The sequence below is a fragment of the Alosa alosa genome, chromosome 13 (assembly GCF_017589495.1).
Source record: "Alosa alosa isolate M-15738 ecotype Scorff River chromosome 13, AALO_Geno_1.1, whole genome shotgun sequence".
NCBI lineage: Eukaryota > Metazoa > Chordata > Actinopteri > Clupeiformes > Clupeidae > Alosa > Alosa alosa.
In genome coordinates this window covers 33,799,528-33,818,999 of record NC_063201.1, presented here as the reverse complement: position 1 = coordinate 33,818,999, position 19,472 = coordinate 33,799,528, and the positions used below count along the sequence as shown (strand labels likewise).

The 19,472-nt window shown below is 38.8% G+C and overlaps 1 protein-coding gene across 5 annotated transcripts in view; it reads right to left on the bottom strand.

The window, feature by feature from the left end:
* mag (myelin associated glycoprotein) overlaps positions 1-19,472 on the bottom strand; it is a 100,964-nt gene that overhangs the window by 71,325 nt on the left and 10,167 nt on the right. For 2 of the 5 annotated variants that reach the window (XM_048260247.1, XM_048260248.1), the window contains exon 1: positions 2,319-2,546. The exons of 1 other annotated variant lie outside the window; for it this stretch is intronic. The gene's annotated coding sequence lies outside the window, so the exon portion shown is untranslated. Of the gene's footprint in view, positions 1-2,318; positions 2,547-19,472 lie in introns of those variants that run through there. 2 more of the 5 variants (XM_048260246.1, XM_048260244.1) reach the window with 2 other exon arrangements.

Here is a 19,472-nt window from a genome sequence, read left to right as displayed (position 1 = left end):
ATGTTAACGAACTGTTAGTAATGAATTGTTAACTGCTTATTATGCACTGTTAATACCTAATAAGCAAATGTTATTCTAAAGCGTTACCGAGAAATTTCTAGCACTTCCTCATTCTAGCCCTCATTATTATTGGCCTGATTTCTGCCAAATTTTTAATTTCTGCCAAATTTCCACTGCTCTGGCCTCTGTTATCATCACTGCCCAAGTAGGTAACCTCAGCACTACCCTTGTCCTCACTGCAACAGTCAGACTGGACTTCATCCATTACAAGCATGGCTTCCTCCTTGGCACAAAATATTTCCCTTAAATGCAGTTATTTTAAATGCATCTCAATTATTGACCAACATTTTTAAATTCCTATTTTCAGATCCTTCGTATTAACAATTGATTACTTGAGTCAGATTTGACTCAGCTTGAAATGTTAGAACTAATGTTGAAACATTAGTTTAACTCAAAACCACACAAAAGATCACATCATTGAGAAGTCATAATTCTAGGATAAATATGTCTGAAATTAATGTAAATTGTAAATTTAAATCAGGTTTCTCGGCCAAGTATACTTGCGTATACAAGGAATTTGGTCTCTGCATTTATCCCATCCGTGAATTAGGGAACACACAGAGCACACAGTGAACACACAGTGAAGTGAAGCACAGACTAACCCGGAGCAGTGAGCTGCCTTGCTACAGCAGCGCTCGGGGAGCAGTGAGGGGTTAGGTTAGTGCAAAACTGTCAAGTGGTCAAACTATGACACGTCTAAACTTGACATGACTGGACTAGTACAGGATGGTGGTAATGGCTGACATTGATATCACAGGTTGTTTTGGACTCAACATGTCACAAGAAATCTAACGAAATAACAATTATTAATGTATCCTAACCCTAAGTGTTATGAGAGCAAACAGTAGCCCCATTTGTATATAGATGGGGCTGGGTTCAAACTTGAAAATATTACCTAGACTAAATTGAGCGTTTTGACCAAGTAGCTCCACAGATTCATAACAGAAAAATAATTCCTCCTTCAGTGTAATTTTAAATAGTATAATGATTATAAATAATGCCTATTGGTAAGGAAAAATAGTGTTAACGTCACAAAATATATGTTAATACATTTAATAATGTATACTTTTGTTGCCAAGTGAGAAGAACAGAATGGATTGTTTTTGCTTAAGAAAGAGCCCTTTGTGAGAGGCAAGAGCAGAATTTTTTCCGGAACAGACTCTCTCACAGCTTGTGTTGCTGTTTGCTTGTGACACGTGCTCTAGTAAACACACATACTTACACACAAGCAACACACATACACATAAACAACCAGATGGTCCACAGCCACTCAGGGTAGCCAACTGCACTGGGGTAGCCACACACTCACACAAAAATGTCTGTGCTAGTAGGGATCTCAACATATATATTGGGAACACAATGGTCTTGACAACATGTTTATACAGGAGAAAAATCTTTCATTTTCTATTCCTTTACAAAATAAAATGGGTTTGATATTAAAAGTAAATAGGTAAGTATCGGGCTGAATAAACTTGCCATGCAGCAAGAGATATGGAGCTGAGAGGGAAAGTGCTCATGTATTTTTTGGGCTAACTCACTTATGTGATTGAAAACCACAGGATTCACAACCAAATCTGTCTCCAAACAGACAAGACCAGATACAGTGCAAGATACCTGTGTCACAACCCAGTGATGGCCATGCCAAAAGACTTAATACATAAATGATCTAGCTCATAAAAGATTTGAATTGGTCTCTAATTATTTCATGGTCATGGTATTTTGTCCAAAGCAACTTACAAACATACATGGCCATATAAAATTCAGGTTCCCTGAAGTGTTTCCAGAATCCCACAAAAACTCCCCAGTCCCCAGTTGCTTGCCACATCCTCAATGCTTTCGATGTCCTGTCCCCTTTGACAGGGTTTGGTTAAGCAAAAGACAATTGTTCTTTATTGGCAGAATATAGCCAGTGAAAACAATGTTTGCCATTTTAATTCAGCCATAACTTTATTTTCCTCATTCTCTACAGCATTGAAGGCCAACTACATTGAGAATTACAACAAATGAACTAATCACAAATTAATGTATATTATTGTTTAAAACTAACTAGAAACCTTTAAATTAAATTGATTACCGTAACTTGAAAATATATTTTAATGTCATTGGTCTGTCTGCCAGCTCGACCAAAGTTGGACAAAGGGCATCAGTTATATGCTACAAGTTCAATTGGTACGTAACACAAAATAAATGGAAATATGGTGACATGTAAATATGTACTTAACAGCCATTAGAAAATACATTAAAAGATTGGGACTTACCAGGGCGTCTGTATTAACAGGTTATCATAGGCCTTTCTATCTGATTCTTATCCTCATATGTCAAGGCAAATCCTTCACTCTCTCTGTACTGTGTCCAGTGAGGGTCAAGCGACCAGCCCTCCACCCATTCCTCTCCTGTTTTTACCACTCCACCCATCTTCTACTAAGAGCTTAGGCATTGTTCAATCCTTGCAGCCAGCCATTGATAAATTCATGACCTGCACTGTCTGCTCGACAAAGAATGTCACTGTCACCAGACACCAAATGGCAAGGCTGTCAGCAAACTGGCTCCTCTAAATGAGACAAATGTTATGATAGGAACAGGGTGTGCACATATGTGGAGGGAATATAGGCTACTTCATGGTAGTGTCTTTTATTTTATATATGTACAGTATGTGTCTCACTGTGCTTTTGAGGAATACATTGTTTGATACACTAAGACTTAAAAGCACTGCCCTCTATATGCAGTGACTCTGGATTTTTCTCTCAATAAATGGTTAGAGCAATGTCACTGACACTAAAAAAGGCAAACATGTTTTCAATGATGTAAACAAAGTTTCTTCAAAACCAGGCAAAATGTCCTTATTCAATTGTAAACCCTCACAATGTGACATTTTCCATAATAGTACATCCAAAAAATGATCACAGCTATCATACATTGAGGGTGAGGGAATGTAATAATAATAAAACATGTTTGTTATTAGTGATCTGAAAAACAGACAATTGATTACATAAAAATTGCGCTGTTATTCAGTGATATAAAAAACAAAATGCAATGGTATTTGAACAGTTTTAAAAGGATGAAGAAATGTCCTATACATTTTCTTCAAGACTATCTAAATATTCGGAGTCACATAATCATTAACATAACATGGGTCTCTTATTAAGCCATTTTTACTTTCACATATTCAAGGAGGTTATTCATTGTTTGAGTTATGTTTTCATAATGTCTATACACACCAATCTAGGTCCATCCCAATACAGCTTTGAAAGGCTAAACATAATTTCACACATGACATTATAGACACGTAATCTACTTGTAAAAAGACAGTTTTATCACATAGATGCACTGTTCCAAATGCTTTAAAAATATATAGTTTGCTTTCTTCCCTAATAAGTCTACATCTCTGCTATTCCACCGTCTTTGCATGTCAACGATATATTTGGTAGAATCAACATTTTATGGGGGAAAAAACATCAAACAAATATTTAGCTTATTGATATATTCCTTGCATTGATTTATGTTGGCTTTTGCTGCTTTTCCTTCCCAATGAGGGATCTACATTAGGATTTATTATTAACTAACCCTCACTTCAGAGGGGTTTTTAATCATAAAGAGGTAATGTTATACCACGGTTGAGTTATAGTATCCATATAGTAGTTTTCCAGACAATATAGAAATACAGAATAGTATGTACTAAAACAGTAATAAATAATGTTATTAATAGCAGTGTAAATAATGTAAAAAAAAAAAAAAAAAATCAAATGTATTTAGTAATCATAAACATTTGATGGTTTTAATCCATGGAAAGTTGATTTGTAATTTGGTTGATTGGTCAAATAAGTAAATAAAATGCTGTGTGAGGACTCTGAAATATGCTTAGGAAATCCACTCAAATGGCAGGAAAAGAATGCCATACTTGATCCATATTAATGTAACTGATGGTGGGTGCAAATGCTACTAGATGCTCTGAACTCAACTGCATGCATGCACTCACACACGCACATCACTACCCACATAGTCTCCTCACACAGAGGCCATTGTCACCAGTCTTCACTCGAGAACAAAACAGTGCGACTGGAGCCTGACACCGTTAAACACAGAGAAGTTGATGTACACAGCTAACTGTCATCTAAAGCAGAACAATCCTTCTTTCTTTCCTCCCAGTACTTGCAGCAAGCTCCCTCTTTCCATTATTGGATTTGTTAAGACTCTGCAGGATTAGCTCTACATTAATTCCTCATCCTTCTCTCCCCTCTCCTTTTAATTGAATGGTGTTTTTTTATAACAGTGTATTTTATACATCTTCATATTAATTCTGAGCTGGGGTAGTCAGCCTGCCCCTATAATGCCCTTACTTCCTGGAATAATCTTCAGTGCATCATATAAATTAACTCACTAACTTTCCTATGATCAAATCAGATCTGGTCCCCCAGAACCCCCCACCCCCCTTATTTACTATGTGCCTTTCAATACAATATGTCATTTTATTTTATTGTGAATAATATTGGAAATGAGGGCCACGATTGAAATAAATGAATGAAAAAAACTTACCAAGGAAGAAATAAAGGTTAAATGAATACATTTGTTTTATTTTCTGTTCTAAATTATTTCCTATGGTGGTTACCATATTATTAAACAATATACATTGGGAAAACATTGGAAAACAAAACAATGGATATTATACTCACAGTTTGTTGTAATCACTATTTGTTGAAAATTGCTTTTTTATGTTCATGAGCAATGAGCGAAGAAACACAGAAACATCTTATGAGAAAGTCTTCTCAAGACTTCTCCAGCACTACCTATACAGTACCACTGTACTTTGAATGTATGATGTAAGTACAGTATACAATATCCCTCTATTTCTGCTTTCATTTAACTGAAAGGTGATCATGATATACAGACTCTGCTTTATGATATGATATGTTTTAAATAAAAAGTGAAAAATCTTAGGAAAGACTAAAACAAAGTGGAAAAAGTGACAGAACAAAACAGAGCAGTACAAAGACAGGGTGCCAAAAACAATTGAGCAACTAACTGAAGAATATATTGGAGAGAGTTATTCACCATCATTTGCAAATTGGTAATGACGGTTAAAAGTGATTAGAGGAGAGGCGAGACACGTATGGAGCACAGCTGAAGATGCACTGTCACGAGATATAAGCAACTCCTCTGCAGGATAAATGTTGTTTTGTTCAGTCATTTGAGCAATATTTGGGTAAGTGTTGCTTTTTTCAGCCTATGTTTTCGATGGTAACCCATTGTCAGTCAATAGTGAAAGTAACTGCATATAACTGTCTTGTCGTTGACTGACACCTTGGTGAAGTTAGTTTCACTTTGCCAATTAGTTCAAATAATAGACGAGTGCAAATGCGTGAAGGCTATGCTAGGTTTTAGTAAACCATGGTTTAGTGGAATGCCAGCTCTAGCGCCTAGGCCCTTTGAGACAGAGACACCGTTCCAACTTTAAAACGTCCAGTCAGTACCGGTGTAAGTTGCTCGCGAAGATGACGTCAAGTGGGCGTATCGTTAGTCTGCCATATTTGATTGAACAGAAAGCGAAACAAATTTGGTCTAAACGCCACGAAGCTTGAGGTACATGATCCTTGGACCAAGCCTCACTAAAGTTACCAGAAGGATTTTTGATTTTTGAAAGCGTTTGCCCGACACAGCCAAACGAAATCGGCGGCAAAGCTCCGAAACAGGAAGTCGTCCATATCTCAGGAACACTGTCACATATCGATACTAGGGGTGAACGATTTTGGAAAAAAATCTAATTGCGATTTTTCTCACCACTATTGCGATTGCGATGTGATATGCGATTATTTTTAAGTTCTTTATCTTCTGTCTTATTCAACAAAGACAAGCAATATATTATTCTATAGTATGACCAACACAAAATTAGATAAGTTAAACATAAACTGTTCTTTCCGTCACAGTCAAACGAAATCGGCGGCGAAGCTCCGAAACAGGAAGTCGTCCATATCTCAGGAACACTGTCACATCTCGGGACTCCAATGTGAGGGTGCTCAAGCTAAAAAAGAAAACTTTCCACCCTGTGTATTTGGTATCTGTCATCCTTCACCTGTGTACACAGTGTCTCTGTCCAGCCTTGCCACACTCATCAATTCATTGCTCTGCCATGGGTGTTTATGGACTTACGAACTGAAATAGCAAGGAGAACATAAGCTATATATAGCTGACATAATACAGTTATTTTCACATTGATGGTATTCAAATCTAAATTTTCATTATTGATTATTGTTAAATGTCATGATGGGAGAGTATTATTAAACATTTTACAAGTATGCAAATTCATAAGTTTACAGGCAATTAGGTTTTACTGTGTTGATTTGTTGTAAAGACATGCAAGGCATTCTGGGCCATGAAATAAACAGTGGTCGGCAGTGGTCGTTCCATACGTATTAATATGAATAGAAGTTTCTGTAAACCTAGGGACAATAAACAGCCATCTCTGTTACAAAAACGAGCTGGTAATCACTCACTGAAGAGGGAACTATGATAAAAAGATTGTTTTCCTCAAAGCATGGAGTTGACGACAGAACAAGCAGGACATGTAACGTTAATGTTAATATCTACATCTGAACGCTAGGTGGCAACGTTGTATTACATATCACACCTAAATACGGGGAAATCATTAGAATTATGTGAGCTTCACAAGTAAGGAAGGTACAAATATTATGTAATTTATAATGGGAAATTATTGGAAATGTTATTTCTTGTTTATTCTAATTGCAAACCACATACATCCGTTCGTAATCACACGTAATTCTGAAAGACTCTCATTTCGTTGATGTTGCCTAGCAACCCTGGGTGCAGTGGTGCAGCCTAGTTCACGTTTTGAGTTTGTGGCCAAACAAGTGCCCAAAATATCGGTTTCCATGTGTATGTGCTGGATGGTGTGCGTCCTTTATGAAAGTAAGTGTTTTAGAGTTACAGACATATGAGTCATGTTGTAGTGGTCAACATAAATGTGCCTCTAAGCGGAGATTTAGCATGCTAAGCAGAGATTCAGCATCATTAATTTCTTGTGTGGCTAGCTATGTAATAGGGAGGAGATGTATGTTGCTATGTATGGGATTTATGTTGCTTAGCGTAATGCCATGGGGCCAGTTCCCCAAAACGTTCTTATCGCTAAGTAGTTCTTAACCTATTCCTTAACCTCTCTCTTAACGTTATGGCACGATTCCTGACACGTTCGTACGCTAAGTATATCTTCTGTAAGTCACACGTTCGTAAGGTTGGTCTGGACCATTCTTAAGCTCTCTCTTAGCGCTGTTTGAGCTCTCAAGACGCTAGTCGCCACCACTATGCAGCAGTCTTTAGAAATCACCGCAGCTCAGTACAAGTCAAACTATGGTAGGCCGACAGTATGTTGACAATGTTGTGGCTCAACGATGATTTTATGTTATGGACATTTTAAGACTATTTATGAAGTTTACTTTATTTGGTATCAGAACTAATATGGTGGTAATTAGCCTAGGCTATTTAGTAATGTCATTAAAGTGTTCAAATTGGCAATCACTTTAGATAATTAAAAGCTGGCAAAGAATTTGCCTCTAAATGGTTAAGATCTATAAATGGGTAAGCATGGTGGTGTCCAGTAAGCGACCAACTAGGCCTATGGCAGCGATCCAACGTGTCCTTGTATTGAATCAAAAACGCCGTGTAGTCCATGTAGCTCCTTAGCTCTTTTTTGTTGCTGTTGCACAAGTTATTCCGAAAGCTGGAAAACGGTGTCATCTTGTGCAAGCTCACCTCGTCCAGCAAAACTTCAAGTTCCTCTGACGAGAAGCTTGGTGCCCTTTTTTTACGTTGCTTCCCCACCATACTGTATCTAACTCTCTCTCTGTTCATTGTAGATAGGTTGCTTTTTATTGAAAACATTAACCAATGGCAATCATTTTTTTATTTGAACCTTAAATTTCCACTGGGGATCAATAAAGTATATATCTATCTATCAATACCGCATTAAACAGAAGTAACTGCAGCTGCTTGCCAATCAATTATAATTGTAAGATACCTTACCATTAACATAAAAGTGTATTACATCATTTTAAGAAGTTGTTAAACCCATGTCAAGAAGCAGCACAAGTGGCACAACGGGATAAGGAGGGTGGATGATTAGCGAGGGATAGGCCTACCCGGTTAGTCTACCCGTCACAACATATCGTGTGAACATATTACTGACAATGATAATTTAGTTAATAGTTTATATTTTACTGATAACTTAAACTATCTTAAAATAAATGTTACTGGAATAATTTGAGAAATGTTTCATTTGCATAAAACGTGTTGTGTTTCTTAACGCCGTCATGCACCTTCACGTGAAGTAGAAAATCGATTCCTGAGCAATCGATGCCAACTAATTCACGAACGTAAGAGGCAGCGTGTTAAGAAGCTTCCTAAGCGACACTTCGGGGAACACACTTAGGAACATAAACAACTTTGGTAAGATATATCTTTTGAGTCTTCTTAGCGCGCTAAGAGTGAGCGTTATCGGGGAACCGGCCCCAGGTCATTTGATATGAGATGCTTGCACTCGTAACTTAGGACTCCTATTTTTTTTTTTTTTTTTACTAAGAGTAAGGTTAATTCATGAAGCATTTTAGCCCTAAAAGTAGCAACTAAGTCTGTGACAGCTTAAAAAAGTCTCCTAACTCACTAAGACCTATTCACAAACTGCTTTTTCTGGCATTTCACGTTGCGTTGTTTTGAAATGCATCTACAGGAGCTTCCAATCGCGAGGGAACAATTTTGCATTGTAGGCATAACTAAGGGATGCAGTAGACTAACACCACCAACAACAACCAAAACTAGCCTAATCATTGTCAACATGTACATTAAATGTAAAGTTTCATTGTGAATCAAATTAAAATGTTCTCCTCTTTGCAAACATAGGCATATGGTGACAGATTCATTTAATAATGTTATGGTTATGGATTTAGCAGACGCCTTTGTCCAAAGCGACACATAAATACAAAACAACATAATAATATTTAAAATTGAACAGGGAACAGATTAAAATGTAGGTCAAATATAGTAAGGAGAATAGTTGTAGTACACAATAATATCAATTCAAGCAATAGCCTAATAAAAAGCAATGTAAAAAAGGGGAAAGGCAATAATAAAACAATAATGTCAATTCAATCAATAATATAAAAACAATGACATGCTAAGACTACATTAAGGAGAATATCAATAATAAACAATAATGTCAAATTAATTAACAGCCCAATTAATATAAAACAACATTATATAAACCATAACACATAAGCTTTAAACAACTAAGTATATGTTGAATAGGAATGTCTTTAGACCCCTCTTAAACGACCCAAAACTACCACAGGAACGGAGAGCACTGGGCAGTTCATTCCACCAACATGGAACCACTGAAGAAAAGAGTCTGGAATTAGACCCAGTTTTCATGACTGGTCGACACAACATACGCTCACCAGAAGACCGCAGTGGGCGGTTGGGGATGTAAGGCTTGATTATTGAATTAAAATAACTAGGAGCAGATCTAGTTAGTGTCCTATAGGCCAAAGTGAGAGATTTAAATTTAATTCTGGCTACTATAGGGAGCCAATGGAGAGTAACTAGGAGAGGAGTTACATGTGTCCTCTTTGGCTGATTGAAGACCAGGCGTGCTCCAGCATTTTGAATCAGCTGTAATGATCTTGTTACACAAGCGGGTAAGCCAGCTAATAGTGAATTACAATAGTCCAGCTTAGAGATGACCATGGTCTGAACAAGAAGTTGTGTGGAATCTTGTGTCAGATAAGGTCTGATCTTCCTAATGTTGTAAAGCATAAACCGACATGATTTTGCAATAGAAGCTATATGCTCAGAGAAGTTAAGTCGGTCATCAATTACAACGCCCAAGTTTCGTGCCGATCTAGTTGGGGTCAGTGAAGTTGAGTCAAGCTGGATGTTAATCTGTTGGGGAATAGCTGTTTTAGCTGGAAACACCAAAAACTCTGTTTTTGAGAGATTAAGCCAGCCATCCAGGCTGAAATATCCTTAAGGCATGCAGAAATCCGGTGGGAAACACTAGAGTCATCAGGTGGGAAAGACAGGTAAAATTGAGTGTCGTCTGCATAACAGTGATAGTCAAATCCATGGGAGCGAATGGTATCACCTAAGGAAGTGGTGTAAATAGAGAAAAGCAAGGGTCCTAATACTGATCCCCGAGGCACACCTGTGGTGAGGTCATGAGACTTGGATACCTGTCCCTGCCAAGACACGTTGAAAGAACACCCTTTAAGGTAAGATTCAAACCAGTCAAGAGCTTTTCCAGAAATTCCCAGTTCAGATAGTATAGATAGGAGAATGTCATGGTTAACAGTATCAAAGGCTGCAGATAAATCTAGTAGAATTAATACTGATGACTGAGCAGAAGACTTTCAGACAGAAGAGCAGTTTCAGTAGAATGACCACTCTTGAAACCAGACTGCATAGGGTCTAGTAGATTATTCTGATGAAGAAAGTCACAAACTTGCTTGAAGACCACTTTCTCCAAAACCTTTGACAAGAAAGGAAGAAGGGAGACAGGTCTGTAGTTCTTCACCTCAGTTGGATTAAGTGTACTTTTCTTTAGCAGAGGTGTAACCCTAGCCTGTTTAAAAGAATAAGGAACTATTCCAGAACTGAGTGAAGCATTAAATACATGTGTGACTGCTGGTAGAACAGCGGGTGAGACTGTAGAAGAGTAGACGGGACAGGATCTAATGGGCATGTTGTTGGACGACATCGCTGAAGCAATTGAGAGACAGCTTCCTCATCAAGAGGAGAGAAAGAGTCAAATGATGCGGTCATACTAACACAAGGCAAAGCCCTCCTTATAGGAGCATCAAACTGAGCACTTATTTTAGCAACATTTTTCAGTGAAAAATGTTGCAAAGTCATTTGCTGACAGTGAAGTAGTTGATGGTGGTGGTGGAGGATTGAGAAGAGATTTGAAAGTAGAAAAAAGTTTTCTACTGTCAGTGGCGCCTCTCAATCTTGCTTTGATAGAATGCCTTTTGCAAGTGTAACAGTGGATGAAAAGGATGACAGCAAAGACTGGTAGTTACTAAGATCATTTCCATCTCTGGATTTACGCCATTTTCTCTCAGCAGCTCTAAGTTCCTTTCACTGGAGACTATACTGTTCGTCAGCCATGGATGGCGAGGTTTAGAAACGAGTAGGTCTTGAGGAAAGAGGACATGCTGCATTCAGACAAGATGCCAGTGTAGAGCAGAGTCTCTGTAGCGTCATTAACCTCAAGTGCCAAGAATGAGCTAGGAGTAGGTAAAGCAGATGTTACTAATGTTGCAAAATGGTCGCTTGAGAGGCTTCTGAGATTACGCCGAACGAAATTATCGGAGGAGGAGCTGCTGGGTTATCCAGGAGACGACAGAGAATCTGATAAAGTGATGATCCGATACATGTAATGGATTAACCAAAAACGTTGTCTGTATTACAGTTACGTACCAGAATTAAATCAAGATCTTTACCAGCCTTGTGAGTAGGAGCACTGTGGGCACGTGTGATATTAAATGAGGAGAGTAAGGACAGGAAGTCAATTGAAGACGAGTTATCCAAATGAATATTAAAATCGCCAAGGATTGCTGCGTGAATCACGGTAAGCGCGAATGAAGTGGCCACTTCTTAATGGGACCCACTGTATGGAAGTAGGCTAAGTAAAATAAAGATGTTTCAAATAAGATAAGGTTAATCAGAATTCTAGGATATGCCCGCTTGACAACGGCAGAGATAGAACTGGCCTTTGGCCATAGCAACCATCCATTTAGAACGACTGGCCTTCATAGCAACCAAAGATCTTAGCTGTAATGCATGCATGCAATGTGATGGAAAGTATAGAAAGGTGATGAAATATACAGAGACAGGTCAAGAAACATAGTGTAATGTAGACAGTAGTATACAGTTCATTTACAGAAGGTGGTTTAGAGTAATATGAAGTATTCCTTTATTCTGAGATACATCTGAGATACACCAATAGGCTCTCAAAACAATCCCAAACAGACATAAGGTCTTTATAGAGCAAATCCATATAGATTATTTGTCAAATAAACCAGTAAAACAGAATTAGGGGATGGAATATATAACATTCACACTCATAGCTCATATTTTTTTTAAATAAATCAGTGAAAAAGTATCCTGACAAACAAGCAGCATTTTAATGCCTTGGTCATATTTCATAATTTCAATTCTTCTGTAGGTTACCTGATAGCCCAGTTTGAGAGCCACAAGACGCGTGACATTATTTATTTTTGCAGCCAATCATTGTTGTAGTTTTATTTTATTGATTTGATCTTAGTCATAGAAGCTAAATTCGAAGGCAGGCCACAGGTAAAATCCAACTAACCGCATTCACCCCGCATGCCAATAGTTGAATAGCCCTCTCCTAGAGCTTTTGAGATATTGCCACTGCTCCAACACTGAAAGGCACTGTTAGAATGCTTGGATCAAGCCAGGTTCAGCATAGCGTATGCCACTGTCTGCTCACGTTGGTGACCGGACCAGGGCAAGCACACTTTCGCAGTTCCCTCCGGAAATGCAGTCTAGTTGTTATTTGTTATTTTAACTCGATCAAAACAACACAACTGCAATTTTATTGATATTACCTGAAATACACAATTAAATAACATGACTTATTAATGTTATAAAAAATGGAGATAGGCTATAGTGTTTTGGAGCCGAACTCTTCAAACATAAATGTATGTTGTTTTGGGGAAAAAGGGGTCTGCTAAAATATTTAAATATAAACATTAAAGGGACACCAGGCAACGTTTTCGTGTTAATTAATCATCTTCGTAAGTCAGTATATGGTTAAATGACTCATTACGGGGCGAATGAAGGCTCTCTCGCCCGCCCCTACTGCCTGTAGGAAGAATATCCCACTTGGAAGTTCGGTGTATCCTACCCAGGATCAGTTTACAGCACAGAGGCAGGCTAACGAAACGCTAGAGATTTTTGCAAACGTGTGTATAATGGCAGAGCCGGCGAAGAAGCATCGAAAACCCTTGACGGAAGACGCAAAGAAAAGGAAAAGAGCTTCAGACCGAGCGAGGGGGAGTTTTGTAGAGAAAAAGCATCAGGCTTGCCTGGTGTCCCTTTAACATAAACGAACACAACTTCCTGCCCAATCGCTGACTGTCCCTTTAAAGCAGTGGCGTGTGAATGAGTTGGCTAGTTAAAACAATTTAATGATGGTTTTCGGTGGTTATGGACTTCTACTGCGGTTTGCCATCACCATCTTGCTATTGTTGTTTGTATTGAAAAGCTTTTGAATAGAGTAAATGTATGTTACCAACTGAGTAGTGTTTGAGGGAGATAATCATTATTTGCAACTAAGCCTACTCATGGCTTTAGAAATCATCTTTTTTTTTTAAGTATATTTTTTGGGCTTTTTGCCTTTATTTGTATAGGACAGTGAAGAGTGAGACAGGAAGTGAGTGGGAGAGGGAGATGGGGTGGGACCGGGATATGACCGCAGGTCGGATTCAAACCTGGGTCCCCGTGGGCACTTGGACCCGTATATGGTATGAGTGCTGTAGCCTGTTGTGCCACAGCGCCCCCCGAAAGCATCATTTTTTGACCGAATAAAAACAGTTGGCTATAGGGATATGATGAATGCAAGTTCAGATATGGCCCAGATACGGATTGAGATCAAAAAATGCATTTTTGCAGTATAAAGAGGGCAAATCCAATTGTAAAATCCAGGTATATGTTACTAAGTTAAACATGGTAATACCCACTATAGCAAAACAAATCCAGATCACAAAACCAATATAGAACGAGGTAAAGAATCAGTAAACATGGGGGAGCTGTGACCCAAGTGGCTGTAGTGTCCATATCACAAGGGTTTAATTCCAATCTAAGGTAATTTCCCAATCCCACCCCAACTCTCTCTTGCTTCCTATCACTTTTCACTGTCATATCTGAAAGAAGGAAAAAAGAAAACTACTCAGAGTGGCTGCCAACAGGCATAGTTGCCTGTGAGTTGCACAGTTTTGAAAACGAACGTTAAGGGTTGTTTTAGGACATGTTTGAGTAGCCTACAGTCTTTGAGTAGCCTATGTCCTTGATTGCCTAGCCTTTCAAAAATAGAAATATAGGACATATATATAAAAAAAAAATAGAGGTAGTTGTGTTGTATATTTATATAGTCTTAACAGTTACATTAAGTTTAAACTTGTGTGACCTGTATATTTACATTGATATGCAGTATGCAGTAATTTCAAGTATATCAGGCTTGATGTGAAGCAGCAACACATTAGGCTGCGCAGTCACAGTGCAGTTCCACAGGGCGGTGTTGGGGGGGGTTAGGGTAGACAGGAAACTAGTTTCCTAGGTTCCTGGCTGGCTGGTGGGGGGGCTGTCAGTGATGGGAGAGTGGGTAGAGTGTTCAGCATCCTGATTGCTTGGTGGATGAAGCTACTTGCAAGTCTGGTGGTGCGGGAGCGGAGGCTCCTGTACCTCTTTCCAGAGGGCAGGAGGCTGAACAGTTTGTGTGCAGGGTGGGTTGTATCCTTGACAATCATTAGTGCTTTGCGGGTGAGGCGGGTGGTGTAAATGTCCTGCAGGGAGGGGAGTGGTGCTCCAATGATCCTCTTAGCTGTGTTAACAATGCGCTTTGAATGAACTGTGAATTTGGTAACCACTATATTTTCATCTCTGGACTTATATGTTTGGGATACAAAATGTGTTGCAAGGCATAGAAAGTCCTCACTTTAGATAAGCTCACAAAATATCATTATCTAACCACTTGTAACTCCTGAGTTAATCATGAAGTATTAGGAAGTGGTTTATAAAATATATATCCTCACCTTAACTAATCATTAGTGCATGTAACAACTGTTAAATAATGGAAATATTACTTCATCAACAAAATATTATTGCATAATTAAGTATTAACAATCATTTATAAACATATTTTATATATAGGCTTATTCACTATGCACAAACCATTTATAACTGTGTGTACTAATACTTTATTTATGAAAATTATCATAGGAGCAATGCTTTACACATGATGAACAAAGCATTTTGTAATAGTTTGCAACTGGTTTATAATGGGAAAATGATTTCATTTATAAGTGGTTGTTTCATTATTTATTAAGTATAAATCATGTACTTACAAACATATTTTCGGATAGGCTTAGGCCTAGTCCACACGTACAGTGGGCATCGCTTTCAAATGGCCACTTCAGTCGTGCATTACGAGGCGTGAAGCTGCGTTAAGCTTTAGTACCACTTTCAGCCACTGTGCGTCGCTCCGCCACTGCTCTGCCTGCCGCCCCTTCTGAAAAAGGTCGATTTACCTCGATTTAGGCTACTTGGGTATGGCTTAAGGCTTGACTACTGGTAACGAAAATCGAAATTTGCTGTCTACATTATTGTCAGTGTTGGGGTAACGCAACTACGCAAATCAAAACAGTGGTGTGATAATTGAGCCAGTAGAGAAATAACTGTTCAGAATTAATCTATAGCCTTGGGTAGGCTTCTGCAACGTTTTAACAGGCTACGCTATAGAGGCTTAGACAACTATGACCCACGTTTTGGTTTCGTAAATTAATTTGCCCTACTTCTTGACTGCAATGTAGTCAATTGACTGCTTGACATGTCATTTTTATTTTTCTGTACAATAAACAAATACATCTGCTTTATGCCGCAGAATTACATTCATATTTGGAACTTACATAGGCCTAGTCCAATGCATCGTTACACTATGTTAGTGTTTCCCAAAACCATAGTAGCAACGAACGTTAAGAACCACTATTGTAAAGTTGTGTAGTTACAACTACACCTCTCGACCTGTGGTAGAATGCTAGTAGAAGCATAGTTTCAGGGATCTTCATGTCAAAGACGTCACTGACGCCAGTTATTTGTTTGCAAATGAATAATTATAAATATATTTAGGTTTCTAATTGATATTTACACTTCTAACCACCATCCATATTTTAAAATGCCCAAGGCAGAAAATACATAAATTAAAAAGTCAATTTGCAGCCATGTGCACGTAAGTAAAAAGTCTCACACCTGCAGATAATAATAAGGTGGTGCGCACTTTTGACGAGTCAGCTGAGAATATGTAGCCTTTGATTTTCATGGAGGGAGGGGGGTCCTTGTTAGTTTACGCAAACCAAGCCAAGAAGGCGGATTCTGATTTTGATAATATGATCTGCACAAAAAGATAAACTTAGGTAAACAACGATGTCAATATTGCTGTCAAAAAATCTTAACCCAGATTCAACTTGGACAGGGGACTGGTAACTGCTGTGCAACGCGGCTGTCATTTGCCGCCTTAACGCAATCGCCACAGAAGTATGTGCAGGTGCCCGCTCACGCATGCTACTAACGCGTCATTAACCACCTTAGTCCAGACTACTGAAGTTTGAAACTATCATGGTCCAAACTTACAGTACTATGTAAGGCACGACAGTTTTGGGAAACAGTCGTAACTTACATGTTGGTTAGTTGAACGATGCATCCTGTCAGTAAAAGCTAACCTCCGTGGTTATAATGGAAAACGCACCCCATGTAGGCCATTAGCAATCTGTTTATTTTATTTTATGAAGCCTACACAGTAGATCACATGCCACATTCTCACTTTCAATAGACAGTTGCAATACCCATTGGTCAAGTATTGAGTATAAAGCAATTAAGATAGTAACCTACCCTATACAAAAAGTACTTCATACTATCATAAAAATTGTTAAACGAATAGCATTTTGCAACTTGACAAAACACTGGATTAAATATCGTAGGCACAGGAAAAAAACTTGTACATCCATTGGCCCGTGGGAGATCACATGCCAGTTGCCTTCAGTGCTATGACTCGCTTGGCTGTGAGCTTGTTTCACAAAAGAAAACTCTATTGCAGATATCAATGCGCCTTTGTTCATGGGTTTGGCCTCACAGCAGAGGCTTAGACAACTATGACCCACGTTTTGGTTTAAGTAATTTGCCCCTACTTCTTGACTGCAATGTAGTCATTTGAGTGCTTGACAGGTTATTTTATTTTTCTGTACAATAAACAAATACATCTGCTTTATGCCGCAGAATTACATTCATATTTGGAACTTACATAGGCCTAGTCCAATGCATCGTTACACTATGTTAGTGTTTCCCAAAACCATAGTAGCAACGAACGTTCGCAACCACTATTGTAAAGTTGTGTAGTTACAACTACACCTCTCGACCTGTGGTAGAATGCTAGTAGAAGCATAGTTTCAGGGATCTTCATGTCAAAGACGTCACTGACGCCAGTTATTTGTTTGCAAATGAATAATTATAAATATATTTAGGTTTCTAATTGATATTTACACTTCTAACCACCATCCATATTTTAAAATGCCCAAGGCAGAAAATACATAAATTAAAAGTCAATTTGCAGCCATGTGCACGTAAGTAAAAGTCTCACACCTGCAGATAATAATAAGGTGGTGCGCACTTTTTGACGAGTCAGCTGAGAATATGTAGCCTTTGATTTTCATGGAGGGAGGGGGTCCTTGTTAGTTTACGCAAACCAAGCCAAGAAGGCGGATTCTGATTTTGATAATATGATCTGCACAAAAGATAAACTTAGGTAAACAACGATGTCAATATTGCTGTCAAAATCTTAACCCAGATTCGAACTTGGACAGGGGACTGGTAACTGCTGTGCAACGGCGGCTGTCATTTGCCGGCCTTAACGCAATGCGCCACAGAAGTATGTGCAGGTGCCCGTTCACGTGCTACTAAACGTCATTAACCACCTTAGTCCAGACTACTGAAGTTTGAAACTATCATGGTCCAAACTTACAGTACTATGTAAATCACGACAGTTTTGGGAAACAGTCGTAGTAACTTACATGTTGGTTAGTTGAGCGATGCATCCTGTCAGTAAAAAGCTAACCTCCGTGGTTGTAATGGGAAGCGCACCCCATGTAGGCCATTAGCAATCTGTTTATTTTATTTTATGAAGCCTACACAGTAGATCACATGCCACATTCTCACTTTCAATAGACAGTTGCAATACCCATTGGTCAAGTATTGAGTATAAAGCAATTAAGATAGTAACCTACCCTATACAAAAGTACTTCATACTATCATAAAAATTCGTTAAAACGAATAGCATTTTGCAACTTGACAAAACACTGGATTAAATATCGTAGGCACAGGAAAAAAACTTGTACATCCATTGGCCCGTGGGGAGATCACATGCCAGTTGCCTTCAGTGCTATGACTCGTTCGGCTGTGAGCTTGTTTCGCCAAAAGAAAACTCTATTGCAGATATCAATGCGTCTTTGTTCATGGGTTTGGCCTCACAGCAGAGGCTTAGACAACTATGACCCACGTTTTGGTTTCGTAATTTGCCCTACTTATTGACTGCAATGTAGTCATTTGAGTGCTTGACAGGTTATTTTTATTTTTCTGTACAATAAACAAATACATCTGCTTTATGCCGCAGAATTACGCACTTGGCCAGCCTATAGAATGGGCACATTTTGGAGAGAATAGAGAATGTGCGCCGCTAAGAATCTGTAGGCTATTTGTGGCTGGTTACCAGCAAACAATGTTTAATGCATTAACTCAGGACGTCAAACCTTTTCTAAACAATACAAACAGAAAGGATGCAGCAGGCAGCAAATATAGACGAGTCATTTCCAGTGGAAGAACAAAATGCTGAATGAAGCCCAAAGATATGAAGGCATATCTGGCAAGTTGTTATTTTTTTGAAGGCGTAAATGGTTGGGCTATAGGCCTAGTTTGCAAGAAGGAGACATAAAGCGTGAGCATGCCACACTATCCACAGCTGTGGTAGCGGGGGGTAGGAGGATTACTGTTAGCGCAGAAGGCCTGACTCGAATGCAGGCTTGCCCAAAAAAAAGGCCTGTGGTTTGCGCCGCCTAAGTCAGTGAGTTAGGTGTCCTCTAGACTTCTTTTAAGCTGTCTCAGAGGTTGATAGTTGCGTTCGTTGGGGGCAGGGCCGGATTAACAATTCATAGACCCTTGGGAACAAATGTCTGATGGCCCCCCTGCCCCCAGCCAACGCGTGGTCGGGCAGTCAGTTAATAGGCCTATCTGTGAGGCCAAGCCTCACCAAGTAGCCCGTTTGTTTACAACCAACATTACATTTAATTAAACTGCTTATAGGCTATGCCGAAATAGTTTTAACATTTTGAATATCAGTGTCGGGTGAATTAGGAAATGCCTTATGGCTGAATGCTGCTTGGGATCCCCCCTGTCAAGCAATAACCATACAAAAAGTTAAAAACAGATGACATGATGCGCGTCACTGACATAATGCACAAATAATATAGCCTAGATATTCCAATATACTTTCGAATACATGTGTTTATTTTTAGAGGGGATATTGAGCGTCACTTTTGAGCAATTTTGACAGCCCTAGTCCACTG